General features: G+C 34.6%; 1 protein-coding gene and 1 long non-coding RNA gene across 7 annotated transcripts in view; one reads left to right on the forward strand and one right to left on the reverse strand.

The window, feature by feature from the left end:
- The window catches only part of cpx (synaptic transmission protein complexin), a 1,026,747-nt gene extending 1,005,668 nt beyond the window's left edge, over nucleotides 1-21,079 (reverse strand). For 3 of the 6 annotated variants that reach the window (XM_073958850.1, XM_073958846.1, XM_073958838.1), the window contains exon 1: nucleotides 10,289-10,804. The gene's annotated coding sequence lies outside the window, so the exon portion shown is untranslated. Of the gene's footprint in view, nucleotides 1-10,288; nucleotides 10,805-20,279 lie in introns of those variants that run through there. The other 3 variants (XM_073958849.1, XM_073958845.1, XM_073958837.1) reach the window with 2 other exon arrangements.
- LOC141388687 (uncharacterized) lies at nucleotides 10,869-18,667 on the forward strand. Its single transcript, XR_012408921.1, has 3 exons — nucleotides 10,869-11,007; nucleotides 17,930-17,966; nucleotides 18,424-18,667. It is a non-coding gene; the product is annotated as an uncharacterized lncRNA (long non-coding RNA).
- Nucleotides 21,080-27,495: the final 6,416 nt, after the last annotated feature.

A 27,495-nucleotide genomic window follows, 5' to 3' on the forward strand; every position in this document is an offset into this window, starting at 1 on the left:
GTACATTAGGCCGGGGCGATTTGTATGGAAGGAAAAGAGTGTTATCGGGCGCCTGGAGATTCTGATTTTTGGGATTGTACTGAGCAAAAAAGTAACTAGACCATATGTCTACGGTGAAAATCGAGCCCCCGGATTTTGACTTGGAGTTTTTTTTCAAGGATTTTTGGATATTTTGGCATATAACAACCAAACCACTGAGATTTTCAATCCAACATAAAGACAACAATTGTAGCCAAGACAATAATAAAGAACTCTCTAGTACATCACAAAAGCATTCAGGTAGTTATGGCCTCGAGAAGGTGCACATTTTTCGGAAAATATCGGTAAACGACACTGTGCTACAAAATGGAACTCAAAGTCAGTGGGTGGAAAATTTCTTTTGGAGATGAAAGGTCTTGGTGAGTGTACTGAGAACCCAAAAGGAAATTTTCACCATAGGTCAAGTTTCCGAGATATTGCGTGATTAATGGTTTAATTTTGGCCCCTTAATTTGTGATCAAATAGCTTTATATCTCTCTAAAGCGTTATTGTAGCTTCATTTTGACATTACATGTCTTCAGTCAAATCAAATGGTGAATCCTTTTGTAGAATATGGTGAATCTTTTTGTAGGAATATTGAGGTCACAACCTTAAAAATACCGAAAATCGGGAGGTACCGTTCTATGGGGGCTATATGAAAGCGTGGACCTATACCGACAAAATTCTGGGGAAAGTATGCCTACAATTTTAGGTAGAAACGTTTTTGCCCACTGGGAAACCCAAATACCTAATTTGGTACTAAACATCTGAAAATACCTGAAATGGAGGCTACACCAAAACGTTGACATATCGCCATTTTCCCGTTTTGAGATAATCGCATTTTAATGTTTGCGTCACAACTGCCTGGAGCTTTGCCAAAAGTTAAAGCAATATCAGTTGGAATAAAATAGTTATAGAGATTTTTTTTAAATAGAATTTTTGACGAGTTGTTCCATATCCACACTTATGACACAAATGCTAAATATTGTAAATCATATGGAACAAAAAGACAAACAAATTTTCCCATCTTTGCCTCAATAAATTCAATTCTTCGAAGTCGATTTTCTGATTATACCCTACACTACAATGTGGAAAGGGTGTTATAAGTTTGTTTTGGTAAATTCCTTTCAAGTCCTTTTCGTCCTTTATTTTTTGAACCGCAGTAAAAGTACCACAAGGCGAGATTTTACAGCATCCAAATATTCTACAAAAATTTTGTTCAGAAGATTTTAGGTACGGTTCTCATCTATGACCAATCGATATTTCGCCGTTTTCATGGTCCTTTTTGACATTTTACCGGTTTTTGTTCAGAAAACTATGTTTTGTTTAGTTAGAGGGATGAAATATTCTACAAAAAGATTCACCATTTGATTTGACTGAAGACATGTAATGTCAAAATGAAGCTACAATAACGCTTTAGAGAGATATAAAGCTATTTGATCACAAATTAAGGGGCCAAAATTAAACCATTAATCACGCAATATCTCGGAAACTTGACCTATGGTGAAAATTTCCTTTTGGGTTCTCAGTACACTCACCAAGACCTTTCATCTCCAAAAGAAATTTTCCACCCACTGACTTTGAGTTCCATTTTGTAGCACAGTGTCGTTTACCGATATTTTCCGAAAAATGTGCACCTTCTCGAGGCCATAACTACCTGAAGGAGCGTTCCAATGCTTTTGCGATGTACTGGAGAGTTCTTTATTATTGTCTTGGCTACAATTGTTGTCTTTGTGTTGGATCGAAAATCTCAGTGGTTTGGTTGTTATATGCCAAAATATCCAAAAACCCTTGAAAAAAAACTTCAAGTCAAAATCCGGGGGCTCGATTTTCACCGTAGACATATGGTCTAGTTGACTTTTTTGGTCAGTACAATCCCAAGAATTAGAAACTCCAGGCGCCCATGATGGTGTTCAAATCGCCCCACTCTACTGTACATTCCCCGACAATTTCAGAAAAGTCGGTTCAGTAGTTTTTGTAAAAAAGATGAAAATTGAAAAAGTGGGTGTACAAGTGGGCGTGGTCATATTTTCTTTGCATAAAAACCTAAGCCGGGTTATGGCTAACATTTCACAAAAAAAATTATCCAAATCGGTTCAGCCGTTCTCAGTTGATGCCATTACCAACGAACGACATTTAATTTTTATTTATAAAGATTGTAAAAAAATCATTTTTAATAAAAGAAAAAAGGTCGAATAAAACATAACACATTATTTAAAAAATCTCTACTCGTTTCGAAGTTATCAATGATTACATTTTTTATTTCATGTTGCATAATTTTCAGTGACACCCACTGTATGTCCTATTTTTAGAATAGTTGAGATTGAATTTGTTTTCAATTTCAACACACTTCATATTTTTATTTTTCCCTCTGCCAGCTTTTATCCCGCGAACTTCTGATTTCTAGCCGAACACACTACACATGGGCTGTTTAAACGCTTACATGTGCACCACCAACTTTATATTGTTAACAAGAAACTCGCGTGTCGTGAGTGTGAGTGTTGAACACACAACCCTCAGATTTGTAGTTGGACACACACGCCCTGTACCACCGCACTCATTACTTAATAAGAGGTAGTTTACACTATCTATCAATGTCATATGACACGAAATAAAAACTTTCCATATCTAGTCGCGCAGGCAATGTGGAAACGTAATTTTATTACAATTTTGCTGGTGTGGACACACAAAGTAAATTGCGTAAGGAAAATCCCCAATATTGCACATATTAGCGACTATATAATGATGGAAAATTTCATGTCATATGAAATTTACATATAGTGTAAACTACCCCTAAGGAGGAAATTAAGTAGTTATTTCTGTTTAAAATACTTTTTAATGGGTAACATAATGATTAACGGATCCGAATTTTTGCAGAGTCTTGAGCACATTTTTCAGCACATTTTCACCTATTTTAACCTCTCTATAACGAATACTTCTCTATAACGAAGTATTTTTATTGCACAATTCGGAATTCTCACACCAAATAACCTCTTTATAAGGAATTTTTTCAAACTTTATCTAATTGACGTTTACATAATGCAGGTCAAATTTCTCTATAACGTAGTAGTTCTTCGGTCCCCAAGTGCTACGTTATAGAGAAGTTCGACTGTATTAGGATGCCCAAAGGTTAGACCACTGTCAACCACTCTTTTCAATAGTTAACGTTAACTTATGTTGGTCAGCGTGAATTTTTTAGAGCTTTGGACCAGGGTTTAAAATGCTAACGCCATATTAGCAAAAGCACCGAATATTTGCAGCTTTGTCTGCTAAAATTTCTGCGAAATATGTTTAGCAACAATGAACAACGGCAACATGTAGCATCAAATTTCACAAAAATATTGCTAGCGATGCTGATGCTATTTGATATTGTCGCTTTAATAAAAAAGCATAGGACACGCATACTCATATTTTGCAGCACACATGATCAACACATATCAGAAAAGAGAATAAGCAACAAAGTTTCGACGGCTTAGCCATGTTTTCAGCAAACAATTGTTTTTCAGATCAGGGTTACTAGTGTAATGCATTCAAAATCACGATATAATTAATTCCACTTTTTCGTTCAAAGGACATGTGAATTTTTGGTGAAGCCGTTCAAAATATATTTTTTTATTTTTAAACAATAATAATTAGTACTCTTTATGTTCTACCATATGATGGGAGCATTTTGACATTAAATGATATCTTTTTTATTACTGCGTTGGCAACTCTAATGACAAAAAAACACCCTCTCTGGCTGATTCGCTGCGACGAATGGTCAGCCGACTGCTAAATATGTAGCGTCGATTATGCCTAACGAAAAAAAGATTAGGCGTAAAAAACGAAATAAGCAAAAATGTACAAAAATAAATATGCGTTCGGTTGCTTATTTAGCCGTGTGTGATATGATATGTGATATCTTTTCTATTATCTTTTTTATTACTGCGTTGGCAACTCTAATGACAAAAAAACACCCTCTCTGGCTGATTCGCTGCGACGAATGGTCAGCCGACTGCTAAATATGTAGCGTCGATTATGCTTAACGAAAAAAAGATTAGGCGTAAAAAACGAAATAAGCAAAAATGTACAAAAATAAATATGCGTTCGGTTGCTTATTTAGCCGTGTGTGTGAATATTGTGTAGCAGTTGAAGTGTACAGCTAATGCTAATGTTTTTAGATGCTGACTTTTAAACCCTGCTTTGGACCATTATGTGTGGAAGCATAGTCATGGCCTTTATAAACAGTACTGTCGATTAAAAATTTGCTATCGATTCTCGACCAAATTTTAAATTGTACTTAAGCTAAATTGGTGAACTTTTGTGGGGGAGGTACCCGAAAATGTTTTCCGATATAGACCTTGTTGGAAATTGATGAACGTTTAGAAGAAAATTTACGATGTGCCAAATCGGATACCCAATTCGTAGGTTTTCGTGCTCATCAGTCATTTGTATTGGTGCCGGTACGGTTATTTAGAGATTTAGCGCCATTATTTCAGGAAATATGGACTTGCCCCCGAAAAAATGTGCCGTCGTAAAAGACGCCGCGAGAACAACATGCTGCAAAAAATTTCATGACGATCAGAGAATAGCTCCTAAATGGCACATTTTGCAAAAATATTGAAATTTTGTGAAGGAAGACTCAAAAGAGTGGAACCATATAGTCCATATTTAAAACTGAGCTTTTTAAGTACACAACCCCTAGAATTAAGAAACTCTTTAATCAGCCCCGGGAGCAAGGGCGACATTCATTTATGTAACAACCTCTACAAACTTCTCAAATTCATGTTAAAGCCTGATGCTGAAGATACCTTTATATAATTACGATAATACATTATAGTCGTAAGTGTTCATTATTATGTGTAAAAATATCCTTTACTGTTACTTATTAGTCTCAATAAACTAAATTAAATTAAAACTGAGCTATGTCTGGAAGAAATATTACGATGTGCAAAGCTTGGACCAAATCGGGTTTTCCCTTCGAGAGTTATCGTGCGCACCGTTTTTGGGAAATATTGAACTTTTGGGGAAAAAGTACTCGAAGAAGTGAACCGATATGCCACATCTTCCAACATAAACTAAGTTTGAACAAAATATCACGAGATTCAAGTTTGAACCGAGAGTTATCGTGCCCTCCAGCCAACCAGGCAGACGGATATTGCTCCAAATTGTCTGAAATGGATTTCGTCCAAACGTACTTGGGTCTAAAGACATTATTTCGATCGTATCAAAGTGCATATCCACTTGTTGGCCTAAAGGTAGAGTGTATAATTACAAATAATTTTATTCTTTATGAGGAGGATTAACTACTAACAAGTATAGAAAATATTAGGTATTATAAGGTCACACAAACTAAAAACAAGTAAGAACGGCGTTCGGTTCGGCCGGGTCGAACTTGTTATACCCTCCACCACGAATTGTAATGAAGTAAAATAAAACAATTAGTTTCCTTCTGATTATAAAGAACACTAAATTTCAACAATTTCGGTAAAACAATGTGGCTAACTTCGTGAGTTCCCGTTAGGGCTATATCAAAACGTCGATCTTTACCGACAAATTTCTAACGGAAAGTTTTTAGACTTAAAGATGGCTAAATTCCAAATTTCTGATAATGTGACTAAAACCTTCAAAATACCGAAAATGAAGAGGCACGCTTCCATGGCGGATATAGGAAGACGTAGACCTATAGTGATAATTAACTTCCGGAATATTTTATAACCCCATGGACGACCAAATAACAAATTTCAGTCATTTCGGTGGAATATTGGCGTCACAACCTTCAAAATTACGAAAATCGGAAGGTCCCGTCTATGGGGGCTATATCGAAACGTGGACCTATACCGACGAATTTCAGTCGGAAAAGTTTTTACCTCCTACGTAGACTAAATGCCAAATTTGAGATATTTGTGGCCACAACCTTCAAAATACCGAAAATAGGGATGTACCGTACTACAAGGGCAATTTGAAAGCGTAGACCTATACCTAAAAATTTCAGGTGGAAAATTTTGTACCCCCAACGAAGACTTAATACCAAATTTCAGCCATTTCGGTGGAATATTGAGCCTTCAAAATACCCAAAATCGGAAGATACCTTTCTATGGTGGCTATATAAAGGCGTAGACCTATTCCGACAAATTGCAGGGGGAAAGTTTTATACCCTCAACAAAGACTAAGTACCAAATTTCAGGCATTTCTGAGGAATATTGTGGCCACAACCTTCAAAATACCAAAATTCGGGAGATACCGTTTTGTGGGCGCTATATGAAGGCGTGAACCGGTACCAAAAAATGTATGGGGGGAAGTTTTTTACCCCCTACAAAGACTAAATACAAAATTTCAGCCATTTCGGAGGAATATTGAGGCCACAACTTGCAAAATACCAAAAAAATCGGGAGGTATTTTTCTATGGGGGCTATATGAAGGCGTGGATCTATACCGACAAATTTCATATGGAAAAGTTTGTACCCAAAATGAAAACTAAATACCAAATTTCAACAAGTTCGGTGGAATATTGATGCCACAAAATACCGAAAATCGGGAGGTACCGTCCTATGGGGGCTATATTAAGGCGTGAACCGGTACAGAAAAATGTATGGGGGAAAGTTGTATACCCCGAAGGAAGACTAAATACCAAATTTCAGCCATTTCGGAGGAATATTGAGGCCATAACCTTCAAAATACCGAAAATCGGGAGGTACCGTTCTATGGGGGCTATATTAAGGCGTAAACCGGTACAGAAAGATGTATGGGGGAAAGTTGTATACCCCGAACGAAGACTAAAGACGGAATTTCAGCCATCCCGAAAATCGGGAGGTACCGTTCTATGGGGGCTATATGAAGGCGTGGACCTATACCGACAAAATTGTGGGGAAAGTATGCCTACACTTTTAGGTGGAAACGTTTTGCCAGTGGGCAAACCAAAATACCTAATTTGGTACTAAACATCTGAAGATACCTGAAATCGGGCTCTGCCGTCATATGGAGGCTACACCAAAACGTTGACATATCGTCGCTGTCATGCTTAAGTGTTCCATACGTCATTTTCCCGTTTTGAGCTAATCGCATTTTAATGTTTGCGTCACAACTGCTGGGAGCCGACTGAATTTGACTAAATTTATTATTAATAGTATATAGAACATCTTTGCCAAAAGTAAAAGCAATATCTGTTGGAATAAAATAGTTATAGAGATTTTTTTTAAAATAGAATTTTTGTCAAGTTGTTCCATATCCACACTTATGACACAAATGCAAAATATTGTAAATCACATGGAACAAAGTGCCAAAAAAAATTCCCATCTTTGCCTCAATAAATTTAATTCTTCGAAGTCGAAAATTAAAGCTCTGATTTTTGGAATGTGTTTTTAAATTTGTTAGTTATTAAAATTTTAATTTCATTCCTGAAAAAACAACTTACGTTTTGGGCCGAAACGTGGATATCTCGGAAACTGTAGCAGGTAGGAATAAAGCGACCAGAAATTCAGAACACTTAAGCATGACACCGACGATATGTCCACAATTTTTGGGGGAGAAGTTTTTTGACTACTACTAAATTACAACAAATTCAGACAGGTAATCTACATTAAATTTTTCAAAATAAAAATAAATATATCAGGTGGTACCGTTGTAAGCGGGCTATATCAAAATATTGACCTATGTCCATAAGTTTAAGTTGAGAAATTTGCTGACCACTAGGAACCCTAAATACCAAATTGTAGCTAATTCGGTTAGAAAATGTAGCTAAAAATGTCAAAATACCTGAAATCTGGCGGTACCGTTATATCGGGGTCGATACCAAAATGTGGACCGATATGGATCCTTTTCGAACTTGACCAGCCCATAAACAATATCCGCTATTTTCAGCGTCTTACCTAATTTTTCTGGATGCTTGAGTGATTTCACAGACGGTCGGACGGACATGGATAGATCGACGCAGAATTTTACCATGGTCGCAAATGATTTTTTCAATGCAGTTTTCCAGCAAACCTTACCGTTTTAATCCATATATAGTATCACTTAGTACTTTTGTAATCCGTATAATCCGAATTTACAAAGCTAAGCCTATACCACAATTTTCCGGATCTATGCCGATCCTCATACCAAACAAGCGGATTTTAGCTCTACCTTTCATTGAGCGGAAAAGTAGAGCTAATATCTATTATAATAACCCTATTTTTATAACCTCCACTATAATATGACGGGTATAATTAAATTTGTTATTCCGTTTTTAACACATCGAAATAATTATCGGAGACCCTATAAAGTATATATATTCTTGATCAGATTAAAATTCGGTATAACCATGTCTGTCTGTCCGTCCGTCCGTCTGTTGAAATCAAGATACAGCTCGCAATTTTTAAGATAGAGATTTGTAATTTGGTATAGAAGTTTCTATTACTCCTAGGTATTGCAAATACGCTATATCGGTCCACGTTTTGATATAGGCCCCATAGAACGGTACTACCCGATTTTTGGTAGTTTGATGGTTTTAGCATCATTATCACACCGAAATGGATAAAATTTGGTACTTAGTCTTCGTGGGGGATACAAAACTTTACCCCAGAATTTTATCGGTATACGTCCACGCCTTCATATAGTCCCCATAGAAAGGTACCTCCCAATTTTCGGTATTTTGAAGGTTGTGGCCACCATAATCCACCGAAATGGCTGAAATTTGGTATTTGGTTTTCGTTTGGGGTATTAAACGTTCCATATGAAATTTGTCGGTATAGATCAGTATACCTCTCGATTTTCGGTATTTTTCAGGTTGTGGCCTCAGTATTTCTCACATATGGCTGGAATTTGGTATTTAGTCTTCGTTGGGGGTATAAAACATTCCCCCTGAAACTGGTCGGTACAGGTCCACGCCTTAGTATAGCCCCCCATAGAACGGTACCTCCCTATTTTCGGTATTTTGATGGTTGTGGCCTCAATATTCCAGCGAAATGGCTGAAATTTGATATTTGGTCTTCATTTGGGGTATTAAAGGTCTTCATGTAGCCCCCATAAAGCGTACCTCTCGATTTTCGGTGTTTTGAAGGTTGTGGCCTCAAAATTCCTCAGATATGGCTGAAATTTGGTGTTTAGTCTTCGTTGGGGGTATAAAACTTTCCCGCTGAAACTTATCGGTACAGGTCCACGCCTTAGTATAGCCCCCCAGAGTACGCTACCCCCCGATTTTCGTAATTTTGAAAGTTGTGACGTCAATATCCCACCGAAAGACTGAAATTTGTTATTTAGTCCTCCATGTGGTTATAAAATATTCCAGAAGAAGCGTACCATAGAAGCGAACCTCTTAATTTTCGGTATTTTGAAGGTTTTACCGAAATATCGGAAATTTGGTATTTAATCTTCTTTGGGTATAAAAACATTCCGCCATAAATTTTTAGGTTTTGATATAGCACTCATGGCGCGGTACCTCCCGAATTTCTGTAGTTTGAAAGTTAGCCACATTGTTTTACCGAACTTGCTGAAATGCTGGTATTAAGTCTTCATAATAAACGAAAGGAAACTAATTGATCCATTTTACTGCTCCATTTTACTAATTGCTCCATTTTACTGTGGAGGGTATAACAAGTTCGGCCTGAAGTTAACTCCGTTCTTACTTGTTTTTAATCTAAATTTCAAAACCACCTCCATATCTCTCTCTAATGGACCACAAATCTTAGAATTGTAGGTCTACCTGTTCACCCAATATCTTTTTTATAATATGAAGTACAATGTAATATTGTTCGTACCATGTACACCATCATGTCCGTCACTCTTTCCATCCAACCACATATTTTAGGTAATTTTAAGATATTAGCTATATTTCTTAACCAAACTAATTACAGGTTCCCAATGGTGTCACAACTTCTCCACCAAAAATTGTCAACATATGTTCCTATTTATAGCCCCATATAAAGGAACCTATTTTATGTACTTTGAGGAATTCCGGCCGAACTTAATGCTTTTTTACTTGTTTTGAATTCATTCAAATACAAACATAATTCCATTAGTAATTACTTAAAACATTTGAATTGTTTATCCATTTGTAATCTAATATATCACTAAGGTATCCTTCCCATAGTTAACCCACCAAATGTAGTAGTTAGATGGCTCACCATCGAACATCATCAGCGACAACAATGCGTCGTTATGGCATAAACAGTGTGGCTGAAAATACCGGTTCACACGGAAATAGTAGTCGTTTACATGACGACAAACAAGCACACACACAACCATACAGTTGTGGTAATGGCAACAACACCAACAACAATACAAATGTATAACAAAAAAATAATATTTAACTTACGTGTAATTTGTTAGGACGAATGTTTAGAAAACTAATTCTTGAAGTGAAATTTGTTGGGTTGTCGTCGTCTACTTTTGTTTGTAGAATTGACAACTGAAACAACTGATTACCACAAAACACTTTTCTTCAACGATATTTTTCGCTAAAAATTAACACGGTCGAAACCTAATTCACTATTTAGGTCTGATATGTATGATTTTCGATGCAGTATCACGATAATATCAATTTAAATTTCACCAATAGCAAATATTGCAAATAGTTGTTTTATGTAACACTCTCAACACACCGTTTTAATCAATAATTTGTTTTCGGGAAACACACTGAGATTATTTTTAACAACGAAAATTTGTCGGCTTTTATTTTCTTGAAAAAGAAATCGTCTTGTAAACACTTTTACAAATCCTTGTATTTGTTATTCTTTTCACTTCTGTTTTAACACTCTATTTGTCCACACGTTAAGCACAAAAGGAAATTGAGGAAAACCAGTACCAGTCAAAGTTTTTCTTTCTCTGTCAATAACCTTTCAGTTCATGGCGAAAAGGGTGTTTTTCCCATGTGAGAGAGATTCTGTTTTACCGTAGCGTAGGTCATGAGCTTTGTTGAAAGCTTACGCTATGGAAAGCTTCAAGTTTCGGAAAAACGTGCTAAAACGAAAGTGTTGCCAATTTGGCATTATTCTACGGTTTTTGTGTGACATTCGTTTCTCATATCAAGTGTAGGTAAGCCATCTAAGATACTGGAAATGAGCTACACAGTTGTTGGTAAGAATACCTTGTGTTAAAAAATCAAATATATATGTTAAAAAGAAGAAAGACTCGAAACCAGCCTTTAAAAAATTGTGGGTGTCAGAAAGAGTGAAGGAGTGACATTTGTGTTAAAAATTTTAAAACTATACAAGACTTGACCTGGACTTTTGTCCCGCTAGCTCTTTCTTTCTTTCTTTATTTTTAAGTTTGGAAATGATATAACGATGTGCAAATATACCCCAATTCCAGGGATTTAGAGGTAAACAGCAGCTATAGTTGGTGGCACCGAGTCACAGTGGGAAAAATACTGATCTAGCGTGCAGAAAATCAAAAAATGGACTTGAAGGAAACTATGAAACGCTAGTACAGTATTGAACTAGAGTGTTGACTGTACTCAACGCCATATGTAATAATTATAAACAGTTAATTAGAACGGAATAACGGTACATTTAAAATTTATATTTTTTACAATGTTAACGATGACCTTTTTTAGATGTAAAATTGCCATAGACGTGTGAATTCTTTGAATATATTAAATAAATGTTAATAAGTGTAAGGTCCATTTTTTTAAATTCTTTAATTAAAATAGGGGTTTGGTGTGGAAATTAGTCGGGTTTAGCTTTGATTTTTAATGTTTTATGTATCTTGTCTAGAATAATGTCTTAAATTTTTACCTGCGACTTCCTGCGACATTTGGTTTTATAGCAATTTTTAGAAAATATACCAATTCGGGAAGGACGTTTTTTTAAGTTTGGTTCAAATAAAACTACAATTATGGGAAACATTTTGATAAATAGGATCAGATATCACTTGGAATTGATCACCGCATAGCAGATAAGAAATTAAAAATGATTTCAAAATGAAAAAGTCCGTCCCACGATTCCCACGATACGGGTGGAAGTAGAAAAATTAATGCCATGATGCGTCTCCAAAAAAACTGTTAAATACAAGTTTTTATTACTAAAAAGTGCAGAATGGGTTTATTTTTTATTATGTACATTCAAATCAGATTTCAGCCATTTCGGTTAGATGATGTCGAAAGAATTTAAGAATACCGAAAATCGGGCGGTACCCTTCTATGGGTACAAATTTTAGCCATTTCAGTTGAATAATGCGTCTAAAATCTTCAAAATTACCAAAATCGGACAATACCTTCCTATGGGGGCTATATCAAAAAGGGGACCTGTGCAGACGATACCCTGTTTGAATATTTTATACCACCTAAATGCCAAATTTCAATTGGATAATGCGGTTAATATCATCAAAATTACATAAATCGGTAGGTACCGCCCTATGGGAGTTATCCCCAAAAATATAAAAATACAAATCGACCAAATATATCAATGAATGAAGTAAAATTATCAATCTAAAGCTATTCTTATCCTAATCATGGGTAAACATACAATAAAACATCGACTTTTATTTTCTGCAAGCTAGATCTGAATTTTTCCCAATTTGCGAATGTTCATAGAGTTCTTGGACCACTATACTAAGAAGAATGGACTTGTTCACATGGCGAAGTTTTATAATCGATCCCACACAGAAAAAAATATTTCAAGAATTGTTTTTTCAAAATAGTCTGGCTTAATCCCATTGTTGTTGTTTTAATATTTTAAAACAACTAGTTTATTAGTGGAAAAGATTTGGCATTGTTCGCCAAGGGGTAAGCAGGGAATACTATAGTTTCGATTCTCGCCACAGAATCTCATCATTTCCCTTGTTTTTTGTTTGTGGATATTAACCACCGAAGTTATTTTTCAATAACTTCTTCAACAAAAAACTTGTTATACCCAAACATCAATCGTCAGCTCGAAGTATAAAGGTAAGCAACGAAAAAAGTTCAATGAGAAGTTTTTTCTTGGCAACCTCACACAACTCCGACGAAAGTGTCTGCGAAAACAATTCAAACCTTTTTCACTAGTATGAGTCGTCTAATTTCAACGAATGCAGTGTCTTCAATTAGAAACATTGTAGCGTTTTTATTGGGATAGCGTTTGCAATTTAGTTTTTTCAAAATAGTCTGGCTTAATCCCAAGGGAACTGATGAGATTCTGTGGCGAGAATCGAAACTATAGTATTATTCCCTGCCTTACCCCTTGGCGAACAATGCCAAAAGATTTGTTTTAAAATATTAAAACAACAACAATGGGATTAAGCCAGACTATTTTGAAAAAAAAAACAAAATTGCAAACGCTATCCCAATAAAAACGCAACAATGTTTCTATTTCAAGAATTTTTACATATTTTCTTTCGTGGTGTAGTTTTTTCATACTGTACAGGTACCTCACATAACATACATGTGTAGTTTCTTATTTCCATCCGAAAGCCACTATTTTTCCAAAAATATGTAAGATTTTCATGAGATGCAAAAACACATTCATATTTTTCCCTATATTCCACTATTTGCTCTCATATTTCCTCTCTTGTTTGGAAAATGCTCTCAACTATGTTCTCGTTTTCTTTTGAATGGTCTCGTCGTCTCGCCATCGTATAGACAATGTATCAACAAACCACAACACAACCCTCACCATCGTCTTACCATCTCATTGAGACCATATCATCGAACCACACCACACACACATACACACCACAACAACATACCCAAACTGCCACTGTAGGTCCCAACAATTTTGTTGTTATAACTATAGTTAACTGACAAACCAAACAACTACAGTGCGTTTGGTGTCAAAAAAAAACAAAGTGTTTGGCTGTATAGTTCGCAACTACAGATTTTTAATTTCTTTAATATAATGGCAACATCCAATATCTCAACCTAGTGCTGATAGACTTAACATGTATGTATGTTCATATGGTTCGTATTGTTCTGCTATGAGACGATAACAACTACAGTGAAAATCCATTAGAAGAAACGGTAAATTACAATAATACAAAATAAAAGCATTAATTATAAAAAGCAGCAACATTTGTCTCTGGTTTGGTTGGTGGTGTGTGGTAGTTTGTTAGTCAATAACAACAAAAACAACAACTCCCCAAAATTGTTTTCTGTTTCAATCTCTCAGAAAAAAAACAGTATTTTTTGCTTTATGAAAGGCGTTCTTGAAATGCAGAAATTTGAACCTTGGCAATACTTTATGAACACTTTTCCTGAAATGAAGTAATTTTTTTCTGTGCACAAACATCATAGAAAGGACAGTGGAGGCTTCTTACATGTCAATTCAGCAAAAATTCGCATCCGTTAGTCATTACGTAACCCATTACAAAGTAATGTAAACAAAAATGACTACACTGGCACATAGCGTGTGTGTCGGACTACAAATCCGAGAGTTGGGTGATCAACGCTCAGTCTCGGCCGGGTACTTTTTGTTAAAAAAAAAGAAACAAGGAACAGTTGGTGGTGCACATGCAAACGTTTAAACAACCCTTAGTATTCGTTCACGTGGTCTAGGGTGTTCGGCTACAAATCAGAAGTTCGCATGATCAAATAAAATAAAAGAAGTTAAAAAGCCGTAAGTTCAATCGGGCCGAACTTTTTATATCCTCCACCATGAAATACTCTGAACTAATATGGAATTATTAGTTTTCTTTCTATTTCGAAAATATCTATGCCCACAATTTGAGGTGGAGAAGGTACTTGACCACTAGAAACTTGATTTGATCTTCCGAATAAGTCGAGCTGCAATGCTGAAATTTTGTACGCATGAGTTTTTGATCCAAATTATAATTCGGCAAGAAAATTTTGCTTAAACAAAATACCTGAAATCGGGTGGTACCGTTATATGGAAGAAAGCGTATATCCATAATTTTTGGTTGAGAAATTTCTTGGTCACTGGGAACCCAAATTATAGCTAATTCGGTCTGAAAATGTGGCTAAAAACGTCAAAATATCTGAAATCGGGCGATACCGTTATAAGGGGGCTATATCTTCGAACTTGATCTATGTTTGGACCAAAAACTCATGCGTACAAAATGTCAGCATTGTAGCTCGACTTATTCGGAAGATAGCGTGATTACAACAGACGATCGGACAGACTGATGGACAAAGCATCAGTGGGGTTTGCATACACCTATAGACAAACTAATACCGACTAAATAACCGATATCCTTGTCTCAAGGAATTATGTATTTAAAGGGTTTCTCAGAATTTTATGGCCTTGTTTGGATGTATGAACTTGCAAAAAACAAAAATCGGGTACTCATTTCGTAAGTTATTGTGCTTATTTGTTTGATATGTACGAGTATATCGTGAATGTAACCTGCACAGCTTCGCAGAAATCTGTATGCAAATGTGGAATTTGTGAAAACATTTTTCTAATAATTATAATTTTCGGGCCTAATATTTACAACAGTAATTCGATTACCTCGTACTCCATTGCACCTTTTTTTCTGACGTTCCGGATCTACTAGTAATCCATTTACTAAAACGCTAAATGTGAGACATTTAAAAAATAGGAAATTAAATTAAATTATTAAATTAAATTAAAATTGTTTTGTGGACACCGAAATCGGATGCGGACAAAAAGTGTATGCACTTTCTTGGGAGATCCGTGAAAAATAAAAGAAGTAATACCGCAGATTTTTCCAATATTTTTAATTCTACAGTACTACTATTTTCAAACAAAAAATAATTTTCCTTTACCCAAGTTGAAGTTAAAGTTATGTTTTATTGGGACTATTTTACAAAAATAAGAAGTGTTTGAAACGTTATAAAGGAGATACATAAAGCTAGTCCGTATTATTTTAATTTCGAATAAAAATAATATAACCCATTTTATTCAAATTAACAGTTCAACGAATAAGATAGAGAGTTCTTCCACAGTCCTTTACACAAATATGAACTTAACAATTAATCCGTTCGATAGTTATAGTTACATCCAGCTAGCCAGACAGACGGACATGGCTAAAAAGTCTGAAATAAATTTCAAATAAAAATATTTGGGCTCGAAAACCTTTATTCCTATGAGGCGTATTTCGGTCGTATGGAAGTGTATATATCCTCTTTAGCTAAAAGGCTAGGGGTATAAAACAAGTTGATACCAGAGTTCGAAAATAAACAGTACACTAACATAGTCTACCGCTCCGAGTACAGTATCACTAAAAAAACTTTAGCGTTAGTGTTCCGGAACACAAACACTAAAAAATATTTTACTGATACTGTTCCGGATCACAACGGTAAACGTAGTGTACATTAAAAACTGAAAATGTGTACTGCACTTTATTGCCTGTTGCTACACTACGATTTTTAGTGCTCCGGCATGCGGTACACTACGATTATCTTTGTGTTCCGGAGCGGTACACCATCGTAGTGTACCTATCCACCTTGGTACGGTACAGAACGGTACGGTACGATACCATAGTGTTTATTTTCTAATACATGCCAAAATCTGATTTTGAACGAAATAGATCTTACTTGGATCACATGATCAAGAATAAACACAGAAAATCTATAGAATGGAACTCCTCTGTATGTTCACATATAATTTAAAATTATTAACTTCCTCAATACTGAATATCACCAAGCAACTCAACCCCAATAACACTGTGCAACAAAATTCAATTTTTTTCCAAAATGACAGGTGAACAGAATATATTATTAGATTAAATTAAGCAGAGCAAAAATATAAGACAAATGCAGTTTCGTTTTAAAAGATTACTTTAAGAGTTAACCTAGGGCCACGTACTCGAAGTCAAAAGTCGGCTTTTCTATATTTCTATATTTCGACAGTGATAAGTCGACTTCGATTTTTAGACCTTTAAAACCGAATAGTCGACAGGCGTCGCAAACAGTCGATATTTGAGCAAAAATCGGAAGTTTAAAGTCCAGTCAAAATAGACATTGAAATAGCAAAAATTCCCACAAAGCTGAATTTTGGTGGTTTGCCATTAGAAGCAATGTCCTAATAGTCCCCATCAATCCCATGTGCGCAAAAACAATTATTTGGGGTTAAAAGTCGCAACTTAGGAATTTTTTAGGTTTTCGGGTTTTTTTTTCTTGAAAACGTTTGGTGTAATTAAAAAGTGACTTGAGCAAATATTGTAGACAGAAAAATTTTCCACAAGTTTATTCAATATAATTTTTTGCTGGAAGGTACCATTTTTGAGATATAGTGGTTCTAAAAACAAATCATTTACAGTAATTTCTGGTTACCTGCATCATTCATAGCTGCATTTTGGCGTTTCCTGACCAAGAACAATTTTTAAGGCTACTATTCTCTAGATTCCTTTCAATATATTGTGTTTTAGTGCACAATCAATAGCTGCATTTTAGACATAGCTGCATCAACATTTTGGGGATTTTACTTTAATCTTGTTGTAAAATTTGTATATATCTGCGCAAGAAATAAATTGAGTTTTTTGCGAACTCAAAACAAAGACAACACAAAAAAGAAAACGCAAAGTAAAAAATTATAATATTTTTTCTCCCGAACTTGAAATGGGTTTAACTTTAATATTATTCAAACATAGCTTTTTGCTGCACATCACATGCACGTAGGTAATATTGAAGATATCTGCTTCGTTGGGCAGGTAAGCGAATTTAAGCTTCCTGCATTTTGCGCATTCCTGCACAAGAAGTCGTGCAATTTCTGAATGTGCAGGTAAGCAAAACCTACTGTGTATGCACTTGTACACTGAAAGTAAAATGCTTCGTTGTATCAGTGAATAGGTCTCATTGATTATTTTTCATTGATGCTATGAAACGTTCCATTAATATAATGAAATGTTTCATTCATGCAATGAAACTTTACGTTATTTAAAATTCAATGATTTTTAGTTTCATTGTATAAACGAAACAGATTTCATGGATACAATGAATCTTTTAATTCCTATAAATTTAAGAATACTCATAATATGTATGTTCTGCATTTAAGTTAATGTTTAGAAAGAAAACCAGATAAATTATTAAAAATTGTTATATGGTTTTAAATTTTGCTTACAGATGACAACGCTCAAAGGGATTATTAACTTCACTGAAAGTAAGTATGAAGTACTTATGCCCGTAATTTCTAGCCCTAGGTAACCGGGTAGGTAGCTACCTATTAGTTATCTTTACCTACGCGTTTGGTAATTTCTACGTGTCATTTACCGAGGCGTGTAAATTTTGAAAACATGTGGTAACATTGATGATTTTCATTCATGATTTCGAAAAAACATTGCCACATATAAGAGTTTTACAATTTTTAACACATTGGCAACGATCAACCAGGCAAAATCCTTGGTATAAGTAACACGGCCGTTTTCGACCCGGTAACGTTACCTATGGATTGAAATTATGAAATTTTGCTTACACGGGGCATATCTATGAACTGATAGATAACTACGCGTAGAAATTACGGGCATTAATAATGTGAAATGAAAATTCAAATATTGGTTAAATTATTTTTTGTAGTTTTTATGTGTTCGTTTATTTACTTTTTTAATTTTCATTTATAGTTGCAATGGAGATAGAAAATAGAAAGTCCAATGATCAGTGGAATTACGGAGACTGTCCGTGGCCAATGAAGCACTACTCCCTTAAGAAAAAAATGCTGTATCCTAACATCGTGGACGTACACAGGAGATGACTCAGCGGCAATTTGTTTATTGGTTCAATTTTACTTACAGATGACTACGCCCAATACTATCATTAATATGCTTAATACCTGAGGTTTTAAATATGACTTGTATTAATGGTAAAAACTAGTTGCAATAAAGTGAAAAAAACATATTTAGCATTGACTACATTTTTGTTCATTACGTGAGTATGAATTGACTTCATAATATGAATGAAATCCTACGTTGCATCAATGAAATTTGTCATTGATTTTGAACTAATGTAAGGCTTCATTGCATAAATGAAAAAGTGTCATTACAACAATGAAAGTATTTCACTGCATTAATGAGAAAGTTTCATTGCATCAATGAAGGAGTTTCATTGCATTAATGAGAAAGTTTCACTGCTTTAAGGGAAAAGGTTCATTGCATAAATGAAGAAGTATCATTGCATTAATGAAAAAGTTTCATCGCATTAACGAAAAAGTTTCATTGCATAAATGAAGGTGTTTCATTGCATTAATGAACAATTTCGTTAATTTTACTTTTACTTTTGCACATGCGTAATTTTTTTAGTGGTCAAAAATAAGTACTGACTTCCTATGACATGTCCTTGTTAAAATAATCAGAAAGTAGGTCAATTTGTAACGAATATTTTTTGCTGGGTAGGTTCATCCCCAAGAATAGTTTATAGTTGAATACGAAGCCCATACTACATAAATTTAATTAATTTTTTCACGTTTTTGAGTGATTTAGTCTACTGAAGTCCATAAAACGTGGGTCTGCTTTGAATAACGGCCCCATACCGGGCCCATTTATGGAGGTTCCATAAAACGACGGAAGCGAAAAATTTTAGTTTTGATTTGGAATTAACCTTAAAAAAAATCTTACGATTATATAATAAAAGTTGTGCCAATCTAGTTCAATTGAACGATCTAGTTCACTACGCTTCGTATTCAACTATACCCTAAATTATATTCTCCAGTTCTACGATTTTCTGGGCCTTTTCCAAACTTATCAAGTGCCTAATAAAAATTAGATTAAAATATTCTGTTCCTAATCATAATGTAACTTTTCTAGTTTTATATAATGAGGTATTCAATCTTAAATATACCGTTAACTAATACAAATATGGAGCCTTATTTAATAGTGACGAGATGAGTTGCAATTGTTTTGTATTGCTAAAATACGGGATATTTTTAAGTACGCTATAAAAAGTGGAACTCCGTTATTAGGTACAAAAACCAATTGTGGATGTTTTCTTCAGAGTATGAAGAACATTTTAATGTTAAAAACTGAACAAAAAGTTGGTTTTTACAAATATTATAGCGCTAAAACTAAATTTTCTGTATCAGTTGCAAATGTTTTGCCCGATACTGTATATCTCAAGAACGGTAACTCATTTTAAAAATTATTCCTGTAGACAATTTTAAAGCCTACAACTTTTACTTTAGTCGATTGCTGATAGGTCATGCCTCCAAAAAATGACCTTTGACCCTGAATGACTAAAAAATAAAATTTAATTTAAACTGTAGATTCTATCTAAACGGTAGGATTTCGTAAAAATCATCATTATCACAATAAGTATTCAAATATACAATTTTTCCAAATAAGTTAGCATCACTTTTATTTATAACACATTTGTGAGATAAAAGTTCCCAAAATAACAATATTCTCTCTCTCTCTCTCTCTCTTCACATTCCTCTTTCACATTTTCTCCTTGCCTGCAGTTTAGTATTTTTCGCAATTTGCTTTACCTTTGATATTTATCCGGCTTTTGTTATGTTTTGTTTGTCGTATGTCTGCTGTATATTTTCAGGCGTATGACATCAATATTTTACATTTGACATTAAAAATTCATGAGCGTATATTCCAAACTATACCTATGGATATTGTTAATACAAAACTTCTTTTTTCGCACTTATTTCGCTTAATTTTGTGGAAATTATTCTCTTTACAAAATTTAAAAACACGATTTTAATACTAAGAAATTGAAAGCACTTTGAATCGTTGTTGGGTTATCGAAATGTAATTCTTAAAGAATCAAACACAACATCAAACAGACATAAATGATTGAATCAAGAAGCTCCTTTTTCGTACGTATTGCTTTATTTAACTTTATGATAATTTCCAATTTTTATTGGTGATGTTCTTCAGCTATTGGGGAAGAATATGTTCACTCAAACACACAACCGGATGTTATTCACGCGTTTTCAAAACACACATAAAAATCGTGGTGCACAACACGAAATACGGGAATATGAATAGACGATGTGTTCAATAACTAGAACGTTATCGTTTTTATGACTTTAACGTTTGACTTTCACGAAAATACTTTTTAATAATTTAATTTTTTCCTTCTTATGGCAGAAATTCACTGAAAACTTCCTTAATTTTGTGCACACGTCGGGTAATTTAGATAAAAATCTCTTCGTGCGTTTTTTTCTTCTCACCAACCAAAATCACACAATGTTCCTGGTAGTCCTTACAAAGTTCACAGAGATATGTCCATATGTAGGTGTGTGGGTAGGTATTTGCCCACGTTTCTTGTTGCTTTATTTTATCGTCGTCTCCTTCAGCCTTTATTACCTTCATAAAGAGCTTTGATAGAATCGATGTTAGTGTATGGGAATGTTGTGTTTGTAATCGTTTCTTGTCATGTGTGTCGCGTGACTTCGTTTTGCTGTTTGGCTCACATTTTCTCTTTAAATATCTCCCTCTCTCCGCATAATTTTATTATTTTGTATTTGCCATCATTTTCCACATTGAAAAAATAAAATTCATGTGCCAAAGATTGGACTTATTGGCTCAATTTGTATTTCAGTGATGCAGAGAGAAACGTGTACAGCCACAGTGGTTGCAAATGCATTGAAGTATGTATATGTATTTATACACCATATTTAATAAGCATTGCAAATTTTTATTTTCAATCCGATTGAAATCATGTAATATCGAAGTTATGCAAAATTATACACACAGTTTGTCAAGTAATTGTTTTCAAACTAAGAAAACGAATACTTTTCATGCATTAATTAGTGAAAATGATAAAAATGTCGGTTTTTTTGCAAAAATTAGTTGGTCAACTTGTTTAAGATCAGATTGAATGTATAATTAAACCATTAACCCACCTTTTTTAACAATAATCACCAAAACTAATAATTAAAACGTAAGGCAAGGTGTCAAGTAAATGTTTTCAAAATGTAATGAAAGTTCCAAAATACCCAATATTTTCGGTAAATGCTTAAAAATCATGACATTTTATGAATATTATTATATTATATATGGACCAAGGCGGTACCAGATAATATTACATCCAAACAATGTCCTATGAGATTCAAACCGGAAATATCTGAAAACTACGACGCACAGTGGTTTAGCATCATTTTTCCCGGTCAAAACTCTGTAACTTTTGAACGGATAGAGATATTTTTTTATCGACAGATAACATAATCAGCTTTCCCATGCAATAAAAGCAATCCAATTCGGTTTTGTAGTTGCAGAGAAATTCAAGAGAAATTGAGTTTTTCATATTTTGCATCAAAATATGAGTGTTTTTGAGGTTTTTATATGTTCTAACAATGTAAAAAGGTCAAACATCAATAACCAAACCATACAAATACAAAACAAACAAAAAATGAAAAAAGTTGGAAAAAAATTTTTCCAAAATTAAAAAAAGATATCCCTTGGATTTTGATGAAAATCATGTAGCTCTTATAAAAACGAATATATTTAAAAACAAGTAAGCAAGGGCTATAGTCGGACAGGGCCGACCATACGATACCCTACACCACTACCCTGCGAGTTAGCTTTCAGCAAATCAAAGTTTCTTTTGGATAAATAAGCTCATTGTAAGAAATAATTTTTGGAGTCTGCAACCTTATCACATTAAGTTTAAATAACAATATAATAATTGTTCCACAAACATCAGAGAAGGGACAGGGCGTGCACCACTATTCATATTACAGCAATAGTATGGGGCCTACTGTTTATCGCCGAGTCCGAAAGGCATGTCTTAAAACACCCCCTGAAGAGAAGTTGTACATGGTTGAAATACTCAGAAAATGTCGCCAACTTTACTGAGGGGTATTTTGCCATCGTTGGAAATTTGATGTTTGCTGGCCTGGAATCGAACGCCCGACCATCAGCGTGCAAGGCGGGTGTGCATACAATTGTACCATAGTGGCACCAATAAGTAATTTTAGAACGTACATTTAGTCTGTACCTAATTTTTTTGCATATTTTGACATATTTTCTAAACCATATGCAAGACTTTGTGTCCTAAATATCCCACCGAATTGGGTGAAAGTTTGTATTAACTATTCATTCACCACAATTTTCGACCTGAAATTTATCGGTATATGTCCAGGTCTTCACATAGCTCCCATAGAACCGTACCTCCCGATATCCGGTATTTTGAAGGTTGTGGCCTCAATATCAAACTGAAATGGCTGACATTTTGTATTCAGTCTTCGTTGGAGGTAAAAAAAACTTTCCACCTGAAATTTCTCGTTATACGTCCACGTCTTCATATAGCTGTACTTTGAAGGTTATGGTCCCAATATCCCTCCGAACTGGCTAAAATTTGGTATTAAGTCTTCATTGGGGGTATTAAACTTTCCATCCGAAATTTTTTCGTTATAGATCTAGGCGTTCATATAGCTCCCATACAACGAAAGCTCCCCATTTTCGACATTTTGAAAATTATGGCTCTGGTTACAGATTTCTCTATTTTATTGACTTGTCTGAAGTGAATTTCAAACAGAAAGATGTACACATAAACATTTTAGAAGATATTATTGAAATATATGTAGCATACAGAAATTTTCCATATGCAAAAATAATATTTGCATATGCATAATTTATACATTTCGCATATTTTTGCATATGTGATATATTTCGATTGGAATTTAATTAGAAGCCAAATATATGCAAGTTTAACAAAAATAGGTGTTGCATAAAATTCCGCTGTCTACATATCATTGAGCTGATATTAATCGGGGTGCTCTCATTGATATGAGAGAAGGCTCCCTTGTCCCTACTGGGATGTTTTGTGGAACAATTATATTCTGTACATTTTAAGAAATATTCTTAAATTTGAAAATTGGCGTTGTTTAGCCATTTCTGCTACATCTTTAAATTTGGGACAATTGGACCGGTAATATGATAGGGTTCCACGCAATTTGTAAGAACTGGGAATTTGTCTGTCATGATAGAGACAATTTGTAGCATGGGAGGAAGATGTGGTTCTCTTCACAAAACTCATTATATCTTAGGTAGTAGGTCCGTTATCATGCACACATATTATTGCAATTTTCATCAGAGGAAAGATCGGTAATTAATTTTTCATATATAGGCGACATTGCCAGTATTTGCCCTCCAGGGATTCATATATGGACCAAAAATAAAATGTTTTTATTTAGCATACAAAAGTAATGGTCCATTGTACCCGCTAAATAATATCAGATCATCATCAAAAATGTAAAATTTCGTGACTATTGAGCTATAATTGCGACCTCTAGAGCGCTTATGATTACACTACAAGCAAAAAACTGTATATATTAGGTTGTAACTCTGTTATCTGACCACATAAATCAACATAGTTGGCATCAATGGAAAGTGCAAGAGTTGTCCTTCCAAATATTATTTGTGTGGCCGGAATGTGTGGTCCAGGAATAAAGATGTTACCGGTATATTAAAAATTTTCACAATTTTCACACAAAAGTTGTGGTCCATTTTACCCTCTAAACATCATCCGATCATCATCTATTTGTCATATAATCTTACATTATTTAAAATTTCGAGGCGATCGGACTATAATTGCGACATACAGAGGCGCTACAAAATCGGATAAAAATTTTGCTTTTGGTCCATTTCACCCGCTAAAAATTTCACGATCATCTCCAATAAAAATAGGGATCTATTCTGGTCTGAACCCGACCTCCATACAAAATTTCGTGACGATCGGTCCATAATTGAGGCCTTAAGCTTGTTTACAATTTCTAATGGACGGACACACATCGCTAAATCGCTTTATCACGTCGAGGTATGAATTTTGGCATACCAAATAAGGGGTCTAGGAAGAATATTTCGTGGTGTTACATAAACTTTTGGAGAGACAATATGTAGCATGGGATAAAAATGTGGTTCTCTACACAGAACCCATTATATATTAGGCAATAGGCCCGTTATCTAGCAAACACTATATTGCAATTTACATTAGAGGAAAGGTCAGTAGTTTTTTTCCATATGCAGGCTACTTTGCGAGATATGTATGTCCTCAAGGAATTAAAATATCGACCAAAAATAAAATTTTTATATTTTCATACAAAAGTAATGGTCCATTTCTTTCACCTATACTCTTACCCGGTGCAAAATTTCGTGACTATTGATGTATAATTGCGATTTCTAGCGAGTTTGTTATTACACTACAAACAAATAACGGAATATATTAGGCTGTAACTCTGTTATCTGATCATGCACACCAACATAATTGGCATCAATTGAAAGGTCAAGCGTTCCACTTTCAAGTATACACTGCCGCTCACTTGAATAGAACCCCCCTGCCAAATTTTATTCAACCTCCATTTTTTTCCGAATTATACAAGATATGAAGTTTTTAACTTTTATTATATTTAGCTTCATGTGTTTGGAGTAAACTTAGTCATTCATTTCCATTCAAATCAAATTTATATAAAAATTATACAAGAAAAACAAAATAAAGTCAAAAATTGGAGTAAAAAATTTGGCTCATTTGAATAGAACCCCCCTTTAAAACTTGCGAATACAGAAAGATTGTATTCGAATATCGATGCATTTTTACTCTATATTGAAAACGAAGTACTTTCAGTACTATTCAGTAAAAGGATATCCCTCCTGATTAAGGATACACCCGTATATCCTACTTTGGTAAGGATTCTTTAAATAATCAGATGTAATGCCATACAAAGCTTGCTTTTTTCTGTCAACAAGTTTATTTTTGGAAGCGTACTGTCTCCTAGAGTCGTATATTTTACGCTTAAGTCATTCCCATACAGTTTAGAGAACATTTACCACTGTAGAATATGGTGGCCCCTCCAGGATATCCGCATTTCTATTGAAATCTTTAAGTTTTGATGACTCGAAGTGTACAAAAGTTTATAAAATCGTGATGAAATTGCCACCCGGGATATCCGAAAATGTTTCTCAATACTGGAAATTCCTGTTTTAGAACTCCTTTATAAGTTGTCGTGCGCATTTAGGGTGAACTAAATTGACGCCCAAGTCCTTGATAATTAGTAATGCGTTCCAGCACAATAAAAACACATTCATCGCTACAGTAACAATTTAGAAGATGGTCTTCCATTCAATAGAAGTGAAAATAATAGTTATAGAGTTATGCAATTGTTTACTTAATGAGGAAAGTCCTTAATAATTATGAAGGACTTGGGCGTTAATTTCTTTCACCCTAAATGCGCACGACAATTAACAAAGAAGTTCTAAAACAGGTATTTCCAGTATTGAGAAACATTTACGGATATCCCGAGTGGCAATTTCATCACGATTTTATAAACTTTTGTACACTTCGAGTCATCAAAACTTAAAGATTTCAATAGATATGCGGATATCCTGGAGGGGCCACCATATTCTACAGTGGTAAATGTTCTCTAAACTGTATGGGAATGACTTAAGCGTAAAATATACGACTCTAGGAGACAGTACGCTTCCAAAAATAAACTTGTTGACAGAAAAAAGCAAGCTTTGTATGGCATTACATCTGATTATTTAAAGAATCCTTACCAAAGCAGGATATACGGGTGTATCCTTAATCAGGAGGGATATCCTTTTACTGAATAGTACTGAAAGTACTTCGTTTTCAATATAGAGTAAAAATGCATCGATATTCGAATACAATCTTTCTGTATTCGCAAGTTTTAAAGGGGGGTTCTATTCAAATGAGCCAAATTTTTTACTCCAATTTTTGACTTTATTTTGTTTTTCTTGTATAATTTTTATATAAATTGGATTTGAATGGAAATGAATGACTAAGTTTACTCCAAACACATGAAGCTAAATATAATAAAAGTTAAAAACTTCATATCTTGTATAATTCGGAAAAAATGGAGGTTGAATAAAATTTTGCAGGGGGGTTCTATTCAAGTGAGCGGCAGTGTATCTCACTCGTCTGGAATGTCACTTCCAGGAATTAAGATATAAGCTGTATATTAAAAATTTTCACAATTTTCACACAAAAGTTTTGGTCCATTTAACCCTCTAAATGTTATCTGATCGCCTTCTCAAATTGCAAGCTTCTCCTTTGTGATATACTCTTAGCCTATTTAAAATTACGCGTTGATCGGACTATTATTGAGACCTACAGAGCAGCTAGAAAATTGGATAAATATTATGTTTTTGGTCCATTTCACCCGCTAAATATTTCACGATCATCACCAATAAGAATAGGGATCTATTCTGATCTGAACCCGACCTCCATACAAAATTTCGTGACGATCGGTCCATAATTGCGGCCTGGAGCGTGTTTACAATTTATAATGGACAGACGGACGGACGGACGGACACACATCTCAAAATCGCTTTATCTCGTCGAGATATGAAGATTGGTATACCACATTGGGGGTCTCCGACGAATATTTCGCGGTGTTACATGAATTTTTACCAAAACAAACATATAATACCCTTTCCACATAGTGGTGTAGGGTATAAAAAGTCCATTTGTGTAAAAAGCTATAATTTATATGGGAAACGGTATGGAAAAAGCACACATTTTTACCCATGTAATTTCAAAAATTAAATAAGTAATAAACATATGAAGGCTGAAAGAGGACAATCTCTGGCCTAATTCTGTGAAAACATAACTTTGGTCTAAGCTGATCCCTTAAAGTTCTAGTCCACTAATAATTGAATTTCACTTAAAAATAGAATCCCTGAGGAAAAATAAAATAGCTCACTTCGTGTTAACGTTACAGTACCAACCAA

Source organism: Musca autumnalis, unplaced genomic scaffold (assembly GCF_047663935.1).
Source record: "Musca autumnalis isolate F117 unplaced genomic scaffold, ASM4766393v1 scaffold_1, whole genome shotgun sequence".
Classification (NCBI taxonomy): domain Eukaryota; kingdom Metazoa; phylum Arthropoda; class Insecta; order Diptera; family Muscidae; genus Musca; species Musca autumnalis.